Below are 5266 nucleotides of genomic sequence, written 5' to 3'. Positions count from 1 at the left end.
TTTCCGAACACATGAAACCGTCGCACGTCCCAATCGGGCCACAAATAAGGGAGAAATCAAGATACACATATCTGGACAAAATATCCTTTATCCTTGGTCGTTGGTAAGGACTCCATTAAATCAGGAACATTTTTTCGAACACGGAAAGCCGTCGCACGTCCCGATCGGGCCAGAAGTTGCCGAGAAAACTAAGAATGTATGGTTGGGGTGGTTGGAGTCCTTATCGAAGGATCAAGGATATTTTTCTGATCACGGGGTCCATGGCACGCCCCGCTCGAGCCACAAATGAGGGAGAAATCCAGATATATATGTCTGGACTAAATATCCTTGATCCTTGGTCCTGGATAAGGACTCCATCAAATCAGGGACTTTTTTCCGATCACAGGAAGCCGTTGCAAGCTCAGATCGGCCCATAAAAAGCGGAGAAAATTAACATTTTTGATCCTTGATATCCTTTATTCTCGAAAAGGACTTCATAAAATCAGGGACATTTTTCCGATCACAGGAAGCCGTCGCACGCCCAAATCGGCCCACAAATAACGGAGAAAACAAAACTGGCTATGAAAATGTAGTTCAAGAAATCATCGATAGGGGCGCCACCGTACAAACAGAAAAATCTCGCGTCAAATGGCTGAAATACCAGGCGAGCAGAAATCAGCAGAAGGTCGACGATTTAAAAAAAAAATTGCGAGCCCCCTAAAGTATGCTGCGAATTTTTTTTGCAATTGGTACAGCTGCTTGCTGCTGATTCTGTTTGCCTGGTATCCCATCCAAATTTTGGCCATTTGACGCGAGGTTTTTCTTTTTGTACGGTGGCGCCCCTATCGTTGAATTCTTGAACTACATTTTCAAAGCCAGTTACAAGCCAGTTTTGTTATCTCCGTTATTTGTGGGCCGATTTGGACGTGCGACGGCTTCCTGTGATCGGAAAAATGTCCCTGATTTTATGAAGTCCTTTTCAAGGATAAAGGATATCAAGGATCAAAAATATTCATTTTCTCCGCTTTTTATGCATACATTCCATTATCCATACATTCTTAGTTTTCTCAGCTACTTGTAGCCCGATCGAGACGTGCGACGTCTTCCTGTGATCCGATAAATGTCCCTGATTTTATGTAGTCCTTATCAAGGATCAAGGACATTTTTCCCCAATCAAAAATGTGTAGTTTTCTCCGCTATTTGGTCACCGATCTGGACGTGCCACGTCTTTTTGCAGTCGGGATAGTTTTCCCGATAAAGGATACAGCAAGGATGATTTTTCAATAGTTTTATTCATAAAAACTTAGCTTAGTATAAATAAATAAACAAGTGGAAAACAAATTGTTGTATATACTATCTAAATGAATGCGTATATCCTTAAACCTAACAACAAAGAGATATGTATATCTAGAGTCTAGTAGCCCGCGTAGCTCCTCCCTTGGTTGTCGTAGTCAAAGTCCTTGCTGTCGATGGCCAAGTCGTGAAGGTTCCTGTGAAGGAAGATATATTTTAAAATATATATGCACAATCATAATAAATAGTGATTCACTTACGCGTCTCGAAGATGAAGCCAAGCGTTTGATTTGGCGGCGTATTTTGCCCTCGATTACTGCTCCCTGCACGATCACACAGTGGCTGCAACAGTCCAGACAGTAGCTACGTGAGCTACCGAGCGGATGAGGAGCTACGATGGAGGATCTACGATCACCCGCGGAGGAGATACCGACGGCGAGCGGACTGGAAAGGCGGAGAAAACAATGTGCGACGCAAGGAAGAGGGCCATGGCAGTGGCCGGACCTAAAGGTCTTCCAGGCCATAGGCCACTGCATATCGCGACAGAAGTCATGTCCCGATGGGCGCACGGCAGACCAGAAGGGTGAAGCCCAAACGATGGGGGGCATATCGGGGTCCGCGGGCACGCAAGATGTGTTCCTGGCCACCATAGGGCGTGACCTGCTAAAATGAAAGGAAGAGTTAAATAAAGTAAATGATTAAATAAAAACTTAATATCTTTACCTGGCGGGGTAAGAGGAGAGGATCGCTGCAGTTTGTGGCCAGAGAAGGTCTCGGTCAACAGAGCGGAAGGAAATACAAAAATAAAAGAAGAAGAATCAAGAATAATTAGTCAATGCAGTATCGATCCGTCAACACCCAAATATATCATGAAATATGCTCTCTCAGCCAACGTATTTGAAGCCAGCCATGAGCCATGAGCCGGAGGCGAATACCCAGGGATCTAATCCAGAAAGTTCGTTGCGACAAGTTCGGTGTATGAACTGACACATCTATCCGTATGGTTAGTGATCACGCTTAACGTCTCCCAGCTCGGAGCACCAGCAACAAAGCGCTTAGTATGCAGCACTAATACTTCCTCTTCCTAAGAAAGTCTACAAATCAGAAGGCGAGCAGCAGCTGATCCCGATACAATGACCGCAGTCGAGGTGGCGGCTGCTTACCGTGGAGACAGTAAGTCGGACGCTGGCATGGGCTTATTGTCATCAATCGGCTTTATCCGAAAACATGGCCGAACGCAGCGAGAGCTTCCACTAATAGTGGGGGGGATTTCTCGATTCATCAAAATCGGAATCCGAAAAACGACTAAGTAGGTAACTAGAAACTAATCAAAAACTTAAGCAAAACATCAGTTCTCTACACCCTGTCAAATTTCATAGATAGTCATATAGTTCAAGCGATGTCCAGACTGCCTAGAGGGTTTGCCCTCACTCCGGGGTTGGAACTCAACAACGAACTGAGCCAGAAGATAGCGGTATTCGATGCCATGACCATTGAACGAGCGGAGCTAGATCGCGATATCAGTCTATTGCGCAAGCAACAGGCTGATACTGAAGATCGTCTGGCCGAGGACCTGGCCGAGGACGAGTTCCAGAGTTTAATGAGTGGACAGCAAGTCGTGGAGCAGAGTTATACAGACCTCGAAAATATTTTTAATCAACAAATTGGATGCATTGTCGATAAGTTGGCTGCTAAATATGAGCGTATTGTGTACCTCGATAGCGACCTAACGAGGCTTAAGCAATCTATCGAGAAGGGTGTTGCTGCGGCCAATGCGCAGTTGACAGCAGCGGCGTCCATGTGATTTCAATGGAGAAGCAGTGAGTACGGAAACCTTCCTTTCTTTTCTTTTACGTAAATCTTTCAATTTTTTCTTTAGTTAAACCAAATATACATATCTGTGCGCGATAGGCCAGAAAAGCTGCCTCGTGAGTAAATTCTGTGATCTTCTCAGCCTTTACTTGAAAATCTGTGCATTATTCCCAGCAGCAATTAAGTCCTAGCCCTGACGACATATTGCGGACCACTATTTATGTGAGGAGAGGTCATATTTAGTTTCTTGTGATATTTATACTTGATTTAATTGATACCACCGATGGCGTCATGTAAAATAAATAAATAGCTGCAGTTTCACCCTATTAGTTTGGATTTGAATCCTTCATTCAAATGATATCTGCCACCAATTCTTGGCTCCATTTTCCCTGGTCCACTCAAATCGAATTTAATGTGCCTCATGTGAAGGAAGTTAACGCCCAACAATCGCTTTTCCGCTCACTTTTCCACATTCACACAAACCATCGCGAACCCAGACACTGTAAATTAAATTGCGTATACGAGCAGTTGCCAATGCGGTGACAGGAGCAGCAGACACACTCCGCTGACCCTTCCTTTACGGGCATAAATTCAATAATGCCAAGCGTCTCGCACTATCAACGTGCTCCGATAGAGTGTGGAGTGGCCGATCGATATAGTTTCGGCTGAAAAATGTATTGTGTTTCCTCTGGAAGGATGTTGTAGCGTCTTCTCTGTCGGTCCCAATATGTGAATATGAGCGGTTCAATCCAGTTCGTTTATAAATGTGATCTCAGCGTGTCTGAAATATTCAAAGGGAAATACATAGTGCACAGTACAGTGCCTAGCAAATAAGGTGCTTGGTAACTGGCATTAAAAAATTCTTCTGAAACGTACAACTGTTAAATTTTTGTTTCCATTTGCAGTAAAGTCTCTGGGAAAAGTAAATGGGAAGCCAATGTGGTTTGTTATTCGGAAGCAAAAGTGATTAAAATGAGAGAGATATTATTGTAATCTCTTGTATACATCATTATCTCTCTATTATGAGCTCTAAAATCCTTATCTTCAGAATGGAAACATTTTACCAACGTTTCCAAATTGCAATGAAACAAAAGCCACGCAAAGTTCTTTAGTTGAAGACAAATAGATTATAATTTAATTTATTTATCAACTAAATGTTCAACTATTCCACAGAACTGCAAGTAAACACGTAAGCCAGAACTTTAGTTGGCAGAGAAGGATCTCCAGGAAGGTGGTGGAGTAAGGGTAAGGGAAAGGGATAATTCAGATTATATATTTGTTGTTACTTTGTTTTGGTTAAGCATTAATGACCAAATGTTTCAGAAATTAGACTGGATTTACTTAGACAATTCACTTCGTTTATATTTCCTTCAAACGTTAACAGGGCTAAGCAAACAAGTCAAATAGAAGAATAGAACATTTGAATGAAATTAATCACATCGACTGGTAAGTGAACAAAAAATTCAGTGATTCAATAGCAAGGCCCTTGGTCTCTCCGTTAAATTTACTTAGTCACTGGGCCCTGACAACTAAGTCAGCCGATACTTTCTAACTTAGAGAGTATTATTCATAGTCCAATCCATTTAAGCTTGAACTGACCATTAAATTGAATCCATAATGAACATGATAAAAATTGTTTTTAATATATATGTAATATGTTTTAAAACGCCTTCAATGCATCTTTTTGATGCTCAAGAATACAAACGAATACAATGAGCCCTCGAGCCTGTCGAGCAGGAAGCAATCTTTCAATTATCGCTGACCATTTATTCGCCGAGTCCAGGCTCGAAGTCGCGAAGTCCATCAATAACAATTGCCCGAGCTTCAAAACTTGACTCAAAAATTTTCAGCGGTCTGGAACTCGTTTGTCTTTATTATAATAAATTGACGCGCCAGACATATTTCATCTGGGAGATGAAATATAGAATGAGGCTATAATGAGGCGTTATTAATATCAACTTGCGACTTGTTTAGCGACAAGCCCCCCAGGCCCCGCGGACAAAAGGCATTATGCACAAAAGTAAAAACAAACAAAATCCTTGGACTGCTCCTAACCCTTAAAAAACTAAGCCGCCTTTTCTTGAGAAGCTTTCCCAAGTGTCAGGAAAACAAATGACGGTCAATTTTTTTCTTTGTTCCTAAACCAACCTTGAATGAACATTCCTTTCTTATACCGACAACG

At 42.2% G+C, this 5266-nt stretch overlaps 1 long non-coding RNA gene across 1 annotated transcript; it reads left to right on the top strand.

The window, feature by feature from the left end:
- The first annotated feature begins 2598 nt into the window (after positions 1-2598).
- Positions 2599-3405, top strand: LOC108163217. Its single transcript, XR_001775642.2, has 3 exons — positions 2599-3092; positions 3152-3200; positions 3262-3405. It is a non-coding gene; the product is annotated as an uncharacterized LOC108163217 (long non-coding RNA).
- The last annotated feature ends 1861 nt before the right edge of the window (positions 3406-5266 follow it).

The sequence above is a fragment of the Drosophila miranda genome, chromosome 4 (genome assembly GCF_003369915.1).
Source record: "Drosophila miranda strain MSH22 chromosome 4, D.miranda_PacBio2.1, whole genome shotgun sequence".
In the NCBI taxonomy this organism is placed as follows: domain Eukaryota; kingdom Metazoa; phylum Arthropoda; class Insecta; order Diptera; family Drosophilidae; genus Drosophila; species Drosophila miranda.
Note: the sequence above shows the minus strand (reverse complement) of the source record. Positions and strands in the feature narration are given on the sequence as shown.